This window comes from Ranitomeya variabilis, chromosome 4 (assembly GCF_051348905.1).
Source record: "Ranitomeya variabilis isolate aRanVar5 chromosome 4, aRanVar5.hap1, whole genome shotgun sequence".
NCBI classification, from domain to species: Eukaryota; Metazoa; Chordata; class Amphibia; order Anura; family Dendrobatidae; genus Ranitomeya; species Ranitomeya variabilis.
Window position 1 is genome coordinate 196,293,404 of NC_135235.1, and position 19,769 is coordinate 196,313,172.

The window sequence follows — 19,769 nt, forward strand, 5'->3', positions numbered from 1 at the left end:
GATGCGGGAAGTAAGCGGATCATGTGCAGATGGTACCCGGGGTGGAGGAGAGGAGACTCTCCTCCAGGCCCTGGGAACCATATTTGTGTAAAAAAAAAAGAAATAAAATAAAAAAATAATGATATACTCACCTCTCAGCGCTGCACGCGGCCGTCCGGTCTCAGGGTTGCTGTGCGAGCAGGGCCTGCGATGATGTCGCGGTCACATGACCGTGACGTCACGAAGGTCCTTATCGCACAGCATCTTTGGAACCAGACCGCCGCGTGCAGCGCCGAGGAGATCGGGACGTCAGAGGGTGAGTATAACCATTTTTTTAATTATTTTTAACATTACTATTGATGCTGCATATTGCTGCATATGCAGCATCAATAGTATAGGAGTAAACCCGCAGCGGAAACCGCAAGACAAACCGCGATAAATCTGCAGGGATAACCGCAGCGGTTTTGCCCTGCAGATTTATCAAATCCGCTGCGGGAGAACCCGCAGAGACCCTTCCTACGTGTGCACAAACGGCAAAACGCCGCGTTTTTTAGACGCATGCACAGGTTCCATTTCTGCAAATGAACGCACGCGTCAAAAAAAGCATGCGTTGCCGAAAACGCGTCAAAACGCATGCTAAAAAAAGCATGCGTTTTTAATGTTAAGTATAGAGAAAAAAAGCATGCGTTTATTAGCGCTAAAACGCTGCGGATCAAAACGCAAGTTTGAAACCAGCCTCAGACCAGCAGCTCACAGACCAGCGGAAAAAACAGCGATCAGCGTTTGTCAACTTTTCGTCTACTCAGGACCCGAGTCCGCGCTCACCTCTCCGCAGTCCGCGCACACAGCGCCCCAGCGGCCGCACGACGTCGCTCACACATTTCCGCCCTCAGTCGCGGAAGCCACGCCCCCTGCACGACTTCAGCACAAAGCCCCGCCCTGAAGTCTACGGCGCCCGCCCCCATCTCCACAGCCCGTGCACAGCGCCACCCGCAGGCCTCTCGCTGCGCGGCGCACCGGAACCCCCCTCTTCCCCCACCCGTGGTCCTGGCGAGCGGAAGCGGAAGACTCGGCTCTTTCCGCTGCTGCCGTCCTTCCAGAGATTGCCTACTACCCCCCCCACAGTGACAGCAGCGACAGCCGGGACTGTGCGCTCCTCCCGCCCCTCTCCTGCACCCCCTCACCGGGAAGCGGAGCTCCGGCCGCCGCGCCTGCCTCGTACGTCCAGTGTGTGGGGAGAGCCGCCACCGGGTGAGTGTGTGCACTGGGCCTGTCACGCGTGGGCTCCTCGCCTCCTGAGACCTCTCCTGGGGGCGCTTAACCCCTGCCGGGCCGGCCCTGGCTGCAGCGTATCTCCTAGCAACACTGCGGCCTGGAAACATGATTACCCGGCGTGCCCTGCGCCTGCTCCCAACTGCTGAGCGTGACACCACATAACCCGGCCCCGGTCACTGACAGCTCCTCACCGGCGGGGGCCGGTCACTGACAGCTCCTCACCGGCGGGGGCCGGTCACTGACAGCTCCTCACCGGCGGGGGCCGGTCACTGACAGCTCCTCACCGGCGGGGGCCGGTCACTGACAGCTCCTCACCGGCGGGGGCCGGTCACTGACAGCTCCTCACCGGCGGGGGCCGGTCACTGACAGCTCCTCACCGGCGGGGGCCGGTCACTGACAGCTCCTCACCGGCGGGGGCCGGTCACTGACAGCTCCTCACCGGCGGGGGCCGGTCACTGACAGCTCCTCACCGGCGGGGGCCGGCCACTGACAGCTCACCGGCAGCAGCCACTGACAGCTCCTCACCGGCAGCAGCCACTGACAGCTCCTCACCGGCAGCAGCCACTGACAGCTCCTCACTGACAGCTCCTCACCGGCAGCAGCCACTGACAGCTCCTCACTGACAGCTCCTCACCGGCCACTGACAGCTCCTCACTGACAGCTCCTCACCGGCCACTGACAGCTCCTCACCGGCAGCAGCCACTGACAGCTCCTCACTGACAGCTCCTCACCGGCCACTGACGGTTCCTCGCCGGCACCGGCCACTGACGGCTCCTCGCCGGCCACTGACGGCTCCCCGCCGGCACCGGCCACTGACGGCTCCCCGCCGGCACCGGCCACTGACGGCTCCCCGCCGGCACCGGCCACTGACGGCTCCCCGCCGGCACCGGCCACTGACGGCTCCCCGCCGGCACCGGCCACTGACGGCTCCCCGCCGGCACCGGCCACTGACGGCTCCCCGCCGGCACCGGCCACTGACGGCTCCCCGCCGGCACCGGCCACTGACGGCTCCCCGCCGGCACCGGCCACTGACGGCTCCCCGCCGGCACCGGCCACTGACGGCTCCCCGCCGGCACCGGCCACTGACGGCTCCCCGCCGGCACCGGCCACTGACGGCTCCCCGCCGGCACCGGCCACTGACGGCTCCCCGCCGGCACCGGCCACTGACGGCTCCCCGCCGGCACCGGCCACTGACGGCTCCCCGCCGGCACCGGCCACTGACGGCTCCCCGCCGGCACCGGCCACTGACGGCTCCCCGCCGGCCACTGACGGCTCTCCGCCGGCCACTGACGGCTCCCCGCCGGCCACTGACGGCTCCCCGCCGGCCACTGACGGCTCCCCGCCGGCCACTGACGGCTCCCCGCCGGCCACTGACGGCTCCCCGCCGGCACCGGCCACTGACGGCTCCTCGCCGCCGGCCACTGAGGGCTCCTCGCGGGCGGCCGGCCGGCCACTGAGGGCTCCTCGCGGGCGGCCGGCCGGCCACTGAGGGCTCCTCGCGGGCGGCCGGCCGGCCACTGAGGGCTCCTCGCAGAGCATTTTTTATTCTTTAACATTTTGATGGCCTATTATGGTTCCAAAAAATGGCGTCCACCGTGTTGCTGAATCTGCACAGAAGCCAGTTGTCAAAAAATTCACGTTTTGGCGAATGCAGATTTTTGTAAAACTCTGTTAGTCATTTATTCACTTATCTCTAGTTCTGTAGATCTTTTATGTTGCTTTTATCCTGGTTTGCTGTTTGCATTTCCGCGTATTTTTTGTCTGACTGTTTTTGATTCGAGTCAAGGATCGCAATCACCCGTACAAGTCTATTAATCTGTGAAAATCAGAGACCGTGCATCTCCGGGGCCGTCTGTGTGCGTCCATGATTAGCATGGGAAAGGATAGGAGAGGATTTGTAATGTATGTAATCAGGAGAGCAGACTGTCAGTCATTACATGTCTCACACTAAGCTCTGGAGGCAGACTCTCGGCGAGATCTATGTCCGGCCCATAGATCTTAACAGCTCATTTACATATTAGAAAAAAATGTGGATTTCTCTGGAATAAAACATTGGATCGCAGATAACAAGGTATAATTTTAGTCAGCTTCCTATGACCCACACGCGCGTATAGACGGCTGAGGAGGTGTGATCCTACTGACATTCCCTTTAATAAATTAATTCAGGACTCTACAGTCTCCCCAATGAATAATTTGATCAGATTTCTGATGAAATATCACTCAGTATGTTTGCTGTGTAACGCCCCCTGACTGTATGCTGCAGGCGGTACAGGCTGATCTGGATTCGATTCCAGACAACTACCAGGAAAGAAGGAAAATGTGTCCAGAAGATTTTTATATACGTAGTACAACAAGGGGCTCTTACAGGGACTGGACCCCTTTATCTTGGACAATATGTTCAATGCCCTTGGAAGTAAAGTGCACTGATCTTTCACACATGACCTGTGTAAAGGTCTTGCTGCCGTCATTCCCACGTCAAGGTAAAGCTGCTTTTGGTGGACATAGCGGTTAATATTTGCCAGAGCTGTCCTGGTCTTCATGCTGTGTAACCCGGCATCTGACTCCAGTGAGCACTGCCCTGTCAACCACATTCTGCATCAGCACCAGCGCTCTTTACAGGGAACCCGTCAGCAGGATTGTGCTTAGTAACCTATGGACAGTGTCAGGTTGGCGCCGTTATACTGATTCCAATGATTCCTGCTGATGGAATCTGTCTTGTGGTTGTTGTGTAATCTTTATTTTCAGTTTTGAGTTAATAATGTGCTCGTGCTCCAGTGCGGCCTTTGGGGGTCTTCATGCTGTGCTCTGGTCACATATTTGTCACTATGAGAGTATGATCCCTCACTGTTTCCTCGCTTACCTGCCCCCTATTTTACTTACTGAATATCATATTGTGGGGTTACAAAAAATGATGTATATCTAATATGCATATATGCATTTATGCTTTAGTCCTGCAGTTAGGTCCATATATATTTGGACAGACAACATTTTTCTAATTTTGGTTATAGACATTACCACAATGAATTTTAAACAAAACAATTCAGATGCAGTTGAAGTTCAGACTTTCAGCTTTCATTTGAGGGTATCCACATTAAGGCTACTTTCACATTAGCGTCGTGCACTGCACGTCGCAATGCGATGTTGCAGCGCACCGACGCATACTGTGCAAGCGCCACACAACGGGGGCAGCGGATGCTGTTTTTCAACGCATCCGCTGCCCCATTGTGAGGTGCGGGGAGGAGGGGGCGGAGTTCCGGCCGTGCATGCGCGGTCGGAAATTATGCAGACGACGCACCAAAAAACGTTACATGCAACGTTTTTTGGTGGCGACGGTCCGATGCAACCGTCGCACGACGGTTGCGACTTGTGGCAATGCGTCACTAATAAAAGTCTATGGAGAAAAACGCATCCTGCAAGCAATTTTGCAGGATGCGTTTTTTTCTGCAAAACGACGCATAGCGACTTGCAGTGCACGACGCTAGTGTGAAAGAGGCCTAAAATTGGATGAAGGGTTTAGGAGTTTCAGCTCCTTAACATGTGCCACCCTGTTTTTAAAGGGACCAAAAGTACTTGGACAATTGACTCCAGGGCTATTTCATGGACAGATGTGGGCAATCCCTTCGTTAGGTCATTCTCAATTAAGCAGATAAAAGGCCTGGAGTTGATTTGAGGTGCGGTGCTTGCATTTGGAAGGTTTTGCTGTGAAGTAAACATGCGGTCCAAGGAGCTCTCCATGTAGGTGCAAAAAGCCATCCTTAAGCTGCGAAAGCAGAAAAAACCCATCTGAGAAATTGCTACAATATTAGAAGTGGCAAAATCTACAGTTTGGTACATCCTAAGAAAGAAAGCACTGGTGAACTCATCAATGCAAAAAGACCTGGGCGCCCACGGAAGACAACAGTGGTGGATGATCGCAGAATAATCTCCATAGTGAAGAGAAACCGCTTCACAACAGCCAACCAAGTGAACAGCACTCTCCAGGAGGTCGGCGTATCAATATCCAAATCTACCATAACGAGAAGACTGCATGGAAGTAAGTACAAGAGGGTTCACTGCACGGTGCAAGCCACTCATAAGCATCAGGAATAAAAGGGCTAGACTGGACTTTGCTTAAAAACAGCTAAAAAAGCCAGCACAGTTCTGGAAGAACATTCTTTGGACAGATGAAACCAAGATTAACCTCTACCACAATGATGGAAAGAGAAAAGTATGGCGAAGGCGTGGTACAGCTCATGATCCAAAGCATACCACATCATCTGTAAAACACGGCGGAGGCAGTGTGATGGCTTGGGCATGCATGGCTGCCAGTGGTACTGGGTCACTAGTGTTTATTGATGATGTGACACAGGACAGAAGCAGCCGAATTAATTCTGAGGTATTCAGAGCCATACTGTGTGCTCAGATCCAACCAAATGCAGCCAAACTGATTGGTCGTCCTTTCATACTACAGATGGACAATGACCCAAAACATAAAGCCAAAGCAACCCAGGAGTTTATTAAAGCAAAGAAGTGGAATATTCTTGAATGGCCAAGTCAGTCACCTGATCTCAATCCAATTGAGAATGCATTTCACTTGTTAAAGACTAAACCTCAGACAGAAAGGCCCACAAGCAAACAGCAACTGAAAACCACCGCAGCGAAGGCCTGGCAGAGCATCAAAAAGGAGGAAACACAGCGTCTGGTGATGTCCATGAGTTCAAGACTTCAGGCAGTCATTGCCAACAAAGGGTTTTCAACCAAGTACTAGAAATTAACATTTTATTTAAAATTATTGAATCTGTCCAATTACTTTTGGTCCCTTTAACCCCTCTCTGACCTTAGACGTACTATCCCGTCGAGGTGACCTGGGCCTATCTGACCCTCGACGGGATAGTACGTCATAGCGATCTGCCGCGCTCACGGGGGGAGCGCAGCCGATCGCGGCCGGGTGTCAGCTGACTATCGCAGCTGACATCCGGCACTATGTGCCAGGAGCGGTCATGGACCGCCGCTGGCACATTAACCCCCGGCACACTGCGATCAAACATGATCGCAGTGTTCCGGCGGTATAGGGAAGCATCGCGCAGTGAGGGGGCTCCCTGCGTGCTTCCCTGAGACCCCCGAAGCAACGCAATGTGATCGCATTGCTCCGAGGGTCTCTTACCTCCTCCTCGCTGCAGCAGGCCCAGATCCAAAATGGCCGCGGCAACCGGGTCCTGCAGGGAGGTGGCTTCACAGCGCCTGCTCTGAGCAGGCGCCGGGAAGCCTGGAGCTGTGCACTTCAGATCGCCGATCTGACACAGTGCACAGCAAAGTGTCAGATCAGCGATCTTACACTATAACATGATGCCCCCTCGGGGCAATGTTATAGTGTAAAAAAGAAAATATTCACATGTGTAAAAAAAATTTAAAAAAAATCCCCCCAAAAAATGCAAAAAAAAAAAATATATTGTTCCTATAAATACATTTCTTTATCTAAATTAAAAAAAAACTATAAAAGTACACTTATTTAGTATCGCCGCGTCCGTAGCGACCCGACCTTTAAAACTGTCCCACTAGTTAACCCCTTCAGTGAACACCGTAAAAAAAAAAGAGGCAAAAAACAAAGCTTAAATAAACTACTGCCAAACAAAAAGTGGAATAGCACGCGATCAAAAACAGATATACATAACCATGGTACCGCTGAAAACGTCATCTTGTCCCGCAAAAAACGAGCCGCCATACAGCATCATCAGTGAAAAAATAAAAAAGTTCTCAGAATAAAGCGATGCAAAAATAATTATTTTTTCTATAAAATAGTTTTTATCGTATAAAAGCGCCAAAACATAAAAAAATGATATAAATGATGTATCGCTGTAATTGTACTGACCCGAAGAATAAAACTGCTTTATCCATTTTACCAAACGCGGAACGGTATAAACGCCTCCCCAAAAGAAATTCATGAATAGCTGGTTTTTGGTCATTCTGCCTCACAAAAATCGGAATAAAAAGCGATCAAAAAGTGTCACGTGCCCGAAAATGTTACCAATAAAAACGTCAGCTCGTCCCGCAAAACACAAGACCTCACATGACTCTGTGGACCAAAATATGGAAAAATTATAGCTCTCAAAATGTGGTAACGCAAAAAATATTTTTTGCAATAAAAAGCGTCTTTCAGTGTGTGATGACTGCCAATCATAAAAATCCGCTAAAAAAACGGCTATAAAAGTAAATCAAACCCCCCCCCCTCATCACCCCCGTAGTTAGCAAAAAATAAAAAAAATGTATTTATTTCCATTTTCCCGTTAGGGTTACGGCAAGGGCTAGGGTTGGGGTTAGGGTTGGGGCTAGGGTTAAGGCTACAGTTAGGGTTGGTGCTAAAGTTAGGGTTAGGGTTTGGATTACATTTACGGTTGGGAATAGGGTTTGGATTAGGGTTAGGGGTGTGTCAGGGTTAGGGGTGTGGTTAGGGTTACCGTTGGGATTAGGGTTAGGGATGTGTTTGGATTAGGGTCTCAGTTATAATTGGGGGGTTTCCACTGTTTCGGCACATCAGGGGCTCTCCAAACGCGACATGGCGTCCGATCTCAATTCCAGCCAATTCTGCGTTGAAAAAGTAAAACAGTGCTCCTTCCCTTCCGAGCTCTCCCGTGCGCCCAAACAGGGGTTTACCCCAACATATGGGGTATCAGCGAACTCAGGACACATTGGACAACAACTTTTGGGGTCCAATTTCTCCTGTTGCCCTTGGGAAAAAACAAAACTGGGGGGCTAAAAATTAATTTTTGTGGAAAAAAAAAAAGATTTTTTATTTTCACGGCTCTGCGTTATAAACTGTAGTGAAACACTTGGGGGTTCAAAGTTCTCACAACACATCTAGATAAGTTCCTTGCGGGGTCTAGTTTCCAATATGGGGTCACTTGTAGGGGGTTTCTACTGTTTAGGTACATTGGACAGACCATCAGCCGATTTGGCTTTCAGTACAATCTTTATGCTGATGACACACAACTATACACGTCATCCCCTGACCTTACCCCCGCTGTACTACAGAACGCCACTGACTGTCTGTCCGCAGTCTCTGACATCATGTCCGCTCTCTATCTGAAACTCAACCTCTCCAAAACTGAACTTCTTCTGCTCCCCGCCTTCTGCTAACCTCCCTAAATCTGACATTTCTCTCTCCGTGGGTGGCACCATAATAACACCCCGGCAGCAGGCACGCTGTCTGGGTGTTATGTTTGACTCCAATCTCTCCTTCACCTCCCACATACAATCTCTTGCCCGCTCGTGCCGCTTACATTTAAAGAACATCTCTAGAATCCGCCCTTTTCTCACCATGGAGACAACAAAAACTCTCACTGTCGCCCTAATCCACTCCCGTCTGGACTACTGTAATGCTCTACTAATTGGCCTCCCCCTCACGTGACTTTCCCCTCTCCAGTCTATCCTTAATGCAGCAGCCAGGGTTGTCCATCTGGCTAATCGTTACTCGGACGTGTCCGCTCTTCGCCAGTCGTTACACTGGCTGCCTATTCATTACAGGATACAATTCAAAGTACTTGTTCTCACCCACAAAGCTCTCCACAGTGCGGCACCCCCTTATATCTCCTCCCTCATTTCTGTCTATCGGCCTAGCCGACCACTGCGCTCTGCAAACGACTTTCGACTAACCTCGGCATTAATCCGTACCTCCCACTCCCGACTCCAAGACTTCTCCCGTGCTGCGCCAATCCTCTGGAATGCTCTATCCCAAGAAATTAGGGCCATCCACAACTAGTTTTAGGCGCTCGCTCAAAACACATTTGTTCAGAGCGGTCTATCACGTTCCCTAATCAAACTCATTTTATGTTTGTGTGTGTGTCTGTAGCCCATTCACTATCTCCATCTACCTCCCACCCCCTGAAGATGGCGGGACCATCATTGTAAATACATCATTGTAAATACACACCTGTGCTTTGTATCTCCCCACCTCATTGTAGATTGTAAGCTTTCACGAGCAGGGTTGTCTTATTTTGTCTTATTTTGCTTTATTACTGTATTGTTAACATTGTTACCTATGACTGTTGTGTTTGAAACTGTTAAATTGTAAAGCGCTGCGGAATATGTTGGCGCTATAGAAATAAAGATTATTATTATTATTATTATTATTATTAGGGGCTCTCCAAACGCAATGTGACGCCTGCAGACCAATCCATCTAAGTCTGCATTCCACATGATGCTCCTTCCCTTCCGAGCTCTGCCATGCGCTCAAACAGTGGTTCCCCCCCACATATGGGGTATCAGCGTACTCAGGACAAATTGGACAACAACTTTTGGGGTCTAATTTCAACTGTTACTCTAGGAAAAATACAAAACGGGGCTAAAAAATAATTTTTGTGGAAAAAAAAAAAAAGAATTTTTATTTTCACGGCTCTGTGTTATGAACTGTAGTGAAACACTTGGGGGTTCAAAGCTCTCACAACACATCTAGATAAGTTCCTTAGGGGGTCTACTTTCCAAAATGGTGTCACTTGTGGGGGGTTTCAATTTTTAGGCACATCAGGGGCTTTCCAAACGCAACATGGCGTCCCATCTCAATTCCTGTCAATTTTGCATTGAAAAGTCAAACGGCGCTCCTTCCCTTCCGAGCTCTCCCATGCGTCCAAACAGTGGTTTACCCCCACATATGAGGTATCAGCGTACTCAAGACAAATTGTACAGCACTTTTGGGGTCTAATTTCTTCTTTTACCCTTGGGGAAAATAAAAAATTGGGGGCGAAAAGATCATTTTTGTGAAAAAATGATTTTTTTATTTTTACGGCTCTGCATTATAAACTTCTGTGAATCACTTAATGGGTCAAAGTGCTCACCACACACCTAGATAAGTTCCTTAGGGGGTCTACTTTCCAAAATGGTGTCACTTGTGGGGGGTTTCAATGCTTAGGCACATAAGGGGCTCTCCAAACGCAACATGGCGTCCCATCTCAATTCCAGTCAATTTTGCATTGAAAAATCAAATGGCGCTCCTTCGCTTCCGAGCTCTGCCATGCGCCCAAACAGTGGTTTACTCCCATATATGGGGTATCGGCGTACTCAGGACAAATTGTACAACATCTTTTGGGGTCCATTTTCTCCTGTTACCCTTGGTAAAATAAAACAAATTGGAACTGAAGTAAATTTTTTGTGAAAAAAAGTGAAATGTTCATTTTTATTTAAACATTCCAAAAATTCCTGTGAAATACCTGAAGGGTTAATAAACTTCATGAATGTGGTTTTGAGCACCTTGAGGGGTGCAGTTTTTAGAATGGTGTCACACTTGGTTATTTTCTATCATATAGACCCCTCAAAATGACTTCAAATGAGATGTGGCCCTTAAAAAAAAAATGGTGTTGTAAAAATGAGAAATTGCTGGTTAACTTAACCCTTATAACTCCCTAACAAAAAAAAATGTTGGTTCCAAAATTGTGCTGATGTAAAGTAGACATGTGGGAAATGTTACTTATTAAGTATTTTGTGTGACATATCTCTGTGATTTAATTGCATAAAAAAAAAGTTGGAAAATTGCGAAATTTTCAAAATTTTCGCCAAATTTCCCTTTTTTTACAAATAAACGCAGGTAATATCAAAGAAATTTTATCATTATGATGAAGTACAATATGTCACGAGAAAACAATGTCAGAATCACCGGGATCCATTGAAGCGTTCCAAAGTGATAACCTCTTAAAGGGACAGTGGTCAGAATTGTAAAAATTGGCCCGGTCATTAACATGCCAACCACCCTTAGGGGTAAAGGGGTTAAAAACAGGGTGGCACAAGTTAAGGAGCTGAAACTCCTAAACCCTTCATCCAATTTTAATGTGGATACCCTCAATTGAAAGCTGAAAGTCTGAACTTCAACTGCATCTGAATTGTTTTGTTTAAAATTCATTGTGGTAATGTCTATAACCAAAATTAGAAAAATGTTGTCTCTGTCCAAATATAAAAAAATATTTAAAAAGGCATCCGCGCCTGCGCAGTAGCATCTCTCGCGATCCGATAGCATAAATCTACTGCACAAGTGGAGGTGGCACCATTTTGCTGAAGGGGAAAAAAAAATTGCCATGGAAAATAGAAAAAATTGGAGTCCGGCTCAACAGGACTGGATTTTCCTTTTCTTTTTCAAAACAAAATATAGTGCAGACAAAAGAAAAATTTACATGGTCGACGTGACCGAGTCGTTGCGTTTCGACTGCACTAGGTGTCATGAGTGTCTAGGACTGCCTAGTGCAGTCAAAACGCGTCAACTGGGTTATGTCGACAAATGTAAATTTTTTTTTTTTTTTTTTTTAAGAAAAGGAGAATCCAGTCCTGTTGAGCCGGACTCCAATTTTTTTTATTTTCCTTGATGTGAGGCCAGGGCGAGGCCGGTGTCTGAGCCCCAGGTGGATGAGCATAGAGCAACTGGGTGAGCTTGGAATCAAGTTCCTATCAAAATGCCATGTCGTACTGCATATTCATGAGCTCTGTATAACCCGCCCCACTTCTGATTGGCAGCTTTCTGGCTATTCACAGTAAACAGCCAATCAGGGGTGTGGACAGAGTTATACGCAGCTTAGCATTCAGAGAACTGCTAGATCTGCAGCAGAGAAAGCAGGAATTGTATCAAAACTACAGCAAGTAGCCCAGTAAGTGTCACATCTGGAATCCGCAACTCTTCCACTACATACAATCACCTGTTGACAGATTCCTTTTCGGACCTATGAATACTGCTAGTGGGCTCTCACCTAGCAGGTATAGTATATATGTATAATATGTATAATCTGAGAGCAGTGTGAAGTAGGGCCTGAGTGTGATTCCAGCGATGTCACTTATTGGGCTGTGTGCTGTAGTTTCAATACAATCAGTGTTTTAGCAGCAAGAGATTATCACTGCCGGACTAGCTGTGGTGTGCAGGCCAGTCTAGCTAATTTGCGCCTCCCGCACTGATCTCACCATGGGGCATGCTGGGGGTTGTAGTTTCTGAATAACTGAGGAGCTATAGGATTAAGGCCACCCCGGTGCTAATAAGGGAATGAATGGGGAGTGATCTAGAATCTGCAGGACTGGGTGGTGAAATCTGAGTGTGCAGTGTGTTTGTGGAGCGCCGTCTCCAAGTGTCTGCACTCTGGCTCATGTATGGACGCCTTCAGTGTTTGGGTTTGTTGCTCGGTTCTTTAATGTCGCACACTGACTTAGTTATAATCAGTTACACAGTGACAGAATCTAGGGCTGCATGGAGTAAATCATTGACTGCCGGCAGCCGCACCAAAATAAGAACCCTGCACAGCCATTATATTAATAGGCAAATAGAAGTGCTAAACTGCTGATGGGAGAGGATTACTGATCCGGGCTGTGCAATGTACAGACAGATCCCATAATCTACATTGCTATAGACTATACACTATGTTCCAAATTATTATGCAAATTACATTTTTATCGGATTTTCCTAAATGGTTGGTACAAATGACAGTCAGTCTAATAAAAGTCATCACCTGTTAGAGTATACATCGAATTTTATTGAAGAAACCTCCCAATGATAACAGTATAATCTCCAAAATGAATAAAAACTTAAAATGCACTGTTCCAAATTATTACGCACAGTAGAATTTCTAAACATTTGATATGTTTTACAGAACTGAAAATGCTCATTTGTGGAATTTGCAGCATTAGGAGGTCACATTCACTGAACAAAAAAGCTATTTAACGCCAAAACATCCTAACAGGCCAAGTTACATGTTAACATAGGAACCCTTCTTTGATATCACCTTCACAATTCTTGCATCCATTGAACTTGTGAGCTTTGGAGAGTTTCTGCTTGTATTTCTTTGCATGAAGCCAGAATCGCCTCCCAGAGCTGCTGTTTTGATGTGAACTGCCTCCCACCCTCATAGATCTTTTGCTTGATGATACTCCATAGGTTCTCTATAGGATTGAGGTCAGGGGAAGATGGTGGCCACATCATGAGTTTATCTCCTTTTACACCCATAGCAGCCAATGACTCAGAGGTGTTCTTTGCAGCATGAGATGGGGCATTGTCATGCATGAAGATGATTTTGCTCCTGAAGGCACATTTCTGCTTTTTATACCATGGAGGAAAGTTGTCAGTCAGAAACTCTATATACTTTGCAGAAGTCATTTTCACACCTTCAGGAACCTTAAAGGGCCCCACCAGCTGTTTCTCCATGATTCCGGCCCAAAACATGACTCCTCCACCTCCTTGCTGTTGTTGCAGCCTTGTTGGGACATGGTGGCCATCCACCAACCATCCACTACTCCATCCATCTGGACCATCCAGGGTTGCTCAACACTTATCAGTAAACAAGACTGTTTGGAAATTAGTCTTCATGTATGTGTGGGCCCAATACAACCATTTCTTCTTGTGAACACTGTTTAAGGGTGGCCGAATAGTAGGTTTATGCACCACAGCAAGCCTTTGAAGGATCCTACACCTTGAGGTTCGAGGGACTCCAGAGGCACCAGCAGCTTCAAATATCTGTTGCTGCTTTGTAATGGCTTTTTAGCAGCTGCTCTCTTAATCCGATGAACTTGCCTGGCAGAAATCCTCCTCATTATGCCTTTATCAGCACAAACACATTTGTGCTCAGGTTCAACCACAAATCTCTTAACAGTACGATGATCACGCTTAAGTTTTCGGGAAATTTCTAATGTTTTCATCCCTTCACCAAGGCATTGCACTATTTGATGCTTTTCAGCAGCAGAGAGATCCTTTTTCTTTCCCATGTTACTTGAAAACTGTGACCTGCTTAATAACGTGGAACATCATTTTTAAGTAGTTTTCCTTTAATTAGAATCACCTGGAAAACTAATTATCACATGTGTTTAAGATTGATTTCAGTGATCCATTGAGCCCTGAGACACAATACCATCCACGAGTTTATTTGAAAAATAAAACAATTAAATCTTTGACACTTAAATCCAATTTGCATAATAATTTGGAACACAGTGTACAGTGGCATGTAAAAGTTTGGGCACCCCTGGTCAAAATTACTGTTGTTGGGAACAGTTAAGCAAGTGTAAAATTAAGTTAACGTGAACCTGTCTGCAGGATTATGCTAAGTAATCAACAGGCATTGTCAGGTTAGCGTTATTACACTGATTAAAATGATACCTGGGGTGAAGAAATCAGTCTTGTGGTTTTTGTGTAATCAATGTTAGAAGTTTTCAGTTAATGAGATGCTCGTGCTCCGGGGTGGGACTGTAGGCAGAGTCTGATCTTGGTGCTCTAAACCAGAGAAGCCAAGAAGAAAGCTGCCCACAGGCCGCCCAGAAGCACAATCATGTTCCTCATCATAGAGACACAGACTGTTTGTGCTTCTGGGAGGCCCGTTGCCTTGGAGACCGTCCACTGTCTAGCTTGTAAGCGCTGAAGCTGACTGTGGTTAGGAGGTAACGGCACGCTCCAACGATCCTGACCAGCTTCAAAACTGCCCATGATTTATCAGGGTATGTGCACACGTCCGGATTTCTTGCAGAAATTTCCTGAAGAAAACCGGAAATTTTCTGCAAGAATTCCCCTTTTTCTTTTTTTTTTTGCGTTTTTTTTCCCGTTTTTTTTGCGTTTTTTTAGCATTCTGCAAGTGTAATTAGCTTGCAGAATGCTAAAGTTTTCCAAGCGATCTGTAGCATCACTTGGAAAACTGACTGACAAGTTGGTCACACTTGTCAAACATACTGTTTGACAAGTGTGACCAACTTGTTACTATAGATGCTGCTTATGCAGCATCTATAGTAAAAGATAGAATGTTTAAAAAAAAATAAAAAAAAATAAAAAATGGTTATACTCACCCAGACGATCTCCTCAGCGGCGTCCGTTCCTATAGATGCCTGTGTGGTTCAGGACCTGTGATGACGTCACGGCTTGTGATTGGTCGCGTGAGTCACATGAGCGGTCACGCGACCAATCACAAGACAGTGACGTCATCACAGGTCCTGAACCACACCATCTATAGGAACCAAAGAGAGAGCATGCACCGGAGAGGCGGGAACACTTCGGGGGCCATCAGAGGGTGAGTATAGGACTATTTTTTATTTTAATTCTTTTTTTTTTTGACCAATTATATGGTGCCCAGTCCGTGGAGGAGAGTCTCCTCTCCTCCACCCTAGTTACCAACCGCACATAATCTGCTTACTTCCCGCATGGTGTGCACAGCCCCGTGTGGGAAGTAAGCAGATCAATGCACTCCTAGGTGTGCGGAATCCCAGCAATTCTGCATTTTTAATGAACATGTTGCTTTTTTTTCCGCTATGCGATTTTTTCGCGGAAAAAATCGCAATATTTGCACAAAAAATGCGGAATAACCTGTAAAAGGAGGCATATGTAAGCGTTTTATTCGCGTTTTTATAGCGAAAAATCCTGAACGTGTGCACATGGCCTTACTGTCTAGCCACGGTGGTCGGTCTCCAATGCAATTAGCTCTAAAGAAAAGTGTTTAAGTATCTCAAGAATGGCTGAAAATGTTACCACGCTGTAAATTGCCGAATCGCTTGTGTTCACAGGCACTGTCCGACAAAACTCATCTGTGTAGATGGGAAAAGTCCTATATGTCAGCGTAAAAGTAGTTACCTCGTGTTACTGCCTGTGCCGTCATTCATCTTCAAGCTTTGGAAAGCAAGGGCAAAGCATGACGCCACATTCTGACACTTATTTCTTCTTTATATTGTAGTTGAATGTTCGGGAAACAAATACCGTATATACTTGAGTATAAGCCAAGATTTTCAGCCCATTTTTTTAGGCTGAAAGTGCTCCTCTTGGCTTATACTCGAGTCATTTTCCCTGGAGGGTCGGCAGCTGTGACATACTCACCTGCTCCTGGCGAGGTCCCTGCATCTCCGATGGTCTCCAGGCGTTGACAGATTCTTCCAGCGTTGAGCGGTCACTGGTACCGCTCATTACAGTAATGAATATGCGGCTCCACCCCTATGGGAGTGGAGTCGCGTCCATATTCATTACTGTAATGAGGGGTACCATGTGACCGCTCAGCGCTGGAAGAATCTGTCAACGCCCGGAGACCATCGGAGATGCAGGGACCTCGCCAGGAGCAGATGAGTATAATGGGGAGGGGGAGCACTGCGCAATATTCACCTGTCCTCGGTCCACCGCCGGACTCCGTCTTCCGCGTCCTCTGCTGTGACGCTCAGGTCAGAGGACACGATGACGTGGTTAGTGCGCGCCCTCTGCCTGAGCGTCAGTGCAGAGGACGCTGAAGACACAGCGGCACCCGGAGGTGGAATGGGGACAGGTGAATATTGCAAGTGCCGGGGGCCTGAACGACGAGAGGTGAGTATGTCATTTTTTTTTTTTTTTTATCGCAGCAACAGCATATGGGGCAAATATCTCTATGGAGCATCTTATGGGGCCATAATCAGCATTTGTGCAGCATTGTATGGGGCATATTTTAATATGGATCATCTTATGGGGCCCATCATAAATGTTATGGAGCATTGTATGGGGCGTATTTTGTATGGATCATCTTATGGGGCCTATCATGAACTGTATGGAGCTTTATATGGGGCTCCTGATTCAATATGGATATTCAAAAACACTTAACCTACTGATGTCTCAATTAATTTTACTTTTATCTGTATTTTTTTTTTTTTTTTTTTGAAATTTACCTGCAGCTGCTGCATTTCTCACCCTAGACTTATACTCGAGTCATTAAGTTTTCCAATTTTTTGTGGCAAAGTTAGGGGTTTTGGCTTATATTCGGGTCGGCTTAGGCTACTTTCACACTAGCGTCGTACGACGCACGACGAATTGCGTCGTTGCGACGTACCGACGTAAGCAGTGAAAGCGCCGCACAACGGGGGCATCGGATGCTGTTTTTCAATGCATCCGCTGCCCCATTGTGATGTGCGGGGAGGCGGGGGCGGAGTTACATGTAACGTTTTTTGGTGGCGACGGTCCGACGCAACCGTCTCACGACGGTTTCGACGTGTGGCAATGCGTCGCACTGCGTCGCTAATGCAAGTCTATGGAGAAAAAAACGCATCCTGCAAGCACTTTTGCAGGATGCGTTTTTTCTACAAAACGACGCATAGCGACGTGCAGTGCACGACGCTAGTGTGAAAGTAGCCTTATACTTGAGTATATACGGTAACCGCTGCAAAATCCTTTCAGAATACACACTCTGGTCTTTTTCTGTTTCCTCCGCTACAAATGATGAGCTCAGATAAGGTGCTATGACTTATTCCTTCCAAGGACCATACTTGGGACCAGGCGGCGCTCATTATGGGTGGAGGAAAGGCAATTCCAGCAGCTAAATAGGGAAGGGTTCTTCACAGTTAGGGCAGTCAGACTGTAGGATGCCGACCACAACATATAACATATTTTTCGAGCGCTCCTAAGGCTACTTTCACACTAGCGTCGTGCCGACGCAACGACGCTAGCGTTGTATACGCCGCACAACGGGTGCAGCGGATGCTGTTTTTCAACGCATCCACTGCCCCATTTCGACGTGTGGCAAAGCGTCGCAATACGTCGCTAATGATAGTCTATGGAGAAAAAACGCATCCTGCAAGCACTTTTGCAGGATGCGTTTTTTCTGCAAAACGACGGATAGCAACGTGCAGTGCACGACGCTAGTGTGAAAGTAGCCTAGACACTCGGTTATCAGTCTTATCCGAGCACGTCCGCTCATCACTTAGCTCTACACTTCCGTTCTTTACTGTGAACACTAGGGTTGAGCGACCTTTAGTTTTTTAGTTTTTCTCTCTCACTCACTCACTCACTCACACTCTCTCTCTCTCTCTCTCTCTCTCTCTCTCTCTCTCTTTTTCCACATCGCTCCCAGACGCTCATTTTACACTTTGCACATCGCTGTAATGCACGCGAAAAAAAATGCCTGTTGTTGTGTACTCCCCCTAACACCTACGTCAGCACTCTACCGCTCCTTCATTGGCTGCAAAAATGGCGCTAAACGCGTCATACGAAACGCGACTTTCGCGCCTAGATCGCGTACCGCATGGCCGACCCCACACAGGGATCGGGTCGGGTTTCATGAGACGCCGACTTTGCCAAAAGTCGGCGACTTATGAAAATGAACGACCCGTTTCGCTCAACCTAGTGAACACTTTTGTAACTGAGATTTCCCGGGATTTTCCGCTTGATGTTGAAGCTGACCTGGGTGGCTGTGGCAGCCTGTAATTACTGCGCTGCTGCAGGTCTGGATGCGGCTCCCCTGCCCTATCACTCTCGGATTTATTTTCCTCGGGGCAAGTAGTATTGGGTTTGGAGTAAAAATCCAGTCGTTACATAATTTTATTTGTATGACGGAGGCTTGTTAACGATAGAATTTGTAAGTACTTGTTTGTGAATTCCTCCGCTGGGTGGAGGTTAGCTGTCACTTTCCAGCTGCCATCCGGGTGTGCAAACTTAATTAAAAGGCTTCGATGCTTTACAAAACCCTCTTTTAAAGGAATCTGTAGTTAAATGAGTAAGTTATGTAAATTACTACGTAAGTCAAACTGCTTCACATCTAATACGTGCCTGTTACCGGCAATTGCTCCCGCTTCTACCTGATACAGGACAGTGTTTTCTTTGTTGGCACGTAACCAGGCCCCTCACCTCTGGTTGGCAGCTTTCTGCCTATGCACAGTGTGCTCAGAAATCAGCCAATCAGTGGTGTGACAGCTCCGAGAACTGGTAGATCTGCAGCAGATAAAATGGATTTTAGCAAAATCGCATCAAGCAGCCCAATCAGTGACACATCGCTGGAATCAGGGTCTCTGTTCTCAGATTGGGTGACAAATTCCCTTTACCTTACGGCTAACACATTCTTTGGTGTTAGGAAAAATGTGTCACTGTTCTTGAGTTTCTCTATTCTCCTGCTTCTGACCCAGCATTGTACTGGACATACAGAGCTTCATGTAACACAGTAAAGGAGGAAAAATATAACGGCAAATTCACTTTATACAATGTGCAGGTAGAGATTATTTGACAGTGGTTCTCCACATCAGCGTATTTTAGTGATATCTTATTAAACTGCAGCCTGTAATTGTCACTGTTGCTGCCAGGCGGCACATCCCTCTCCCCTGGCCGCACCGTGCCAGTCCACCTGTGAACTGAACAGCTGAGTCACATGAGAGATAGACTGGGGCCTTTTAGACTGGGTTGTCAGGCTGCGCTGCTCTGCCAAACAACCTGCCATCACTGACGTCTTCAGCGTAGGTCACCAAACTGAGGGCCAAAGAGCCGCATTGACGTTTGCCCTCTTTGTGTTTCTTGATGCCAGTTGGATTGGTGCCAAATGTTCAGCTCATTGCCACACAGTGAGGAGTGTTTTTATTTGATACAATTCATTAATGCAGGACAATATTGCCTCTTATGTACAAGGACACAATTATACTATTCCTTATATACAAGAATATAACTGCTATAATACTGCCCCCTATGTACAAGAATATAACTACTATAATACTGCTCCTATGTACAGGAATATAACTACTATAATACTGCTCCTATGTACAAGAATATAACTACTATAATACTGCCCCTATGTACAAGAATATAACTACTATAATACTGCCTCCTATGTACAAGA

General features: G+C 47.3%; 1 protein-coding gene across 2 annotated transcripts in view; it reads left to right on the forward strand.

The window, feature by feature from the left end:
* Nucleotides 1–928: 928 nt before the first annotated feature.
* PPP6R1 (protein phosphatase 6 regulatory subunit 1) overlaps nt 929–19,769 on the forward strand; it is an 84,767-nt gene continuing 65,926 nt past the window's right edge. For both annotated transcript variants that reach the window (XM_077259555.1, XM_077259556.1), the window contains exon 1: nt 929–1,230. The gene's annotated coding sequence lies outside the window, so the exon portion shown is untranslated. The remainder of the gene's footprint in view (nt 1,231–19,769) is intronic.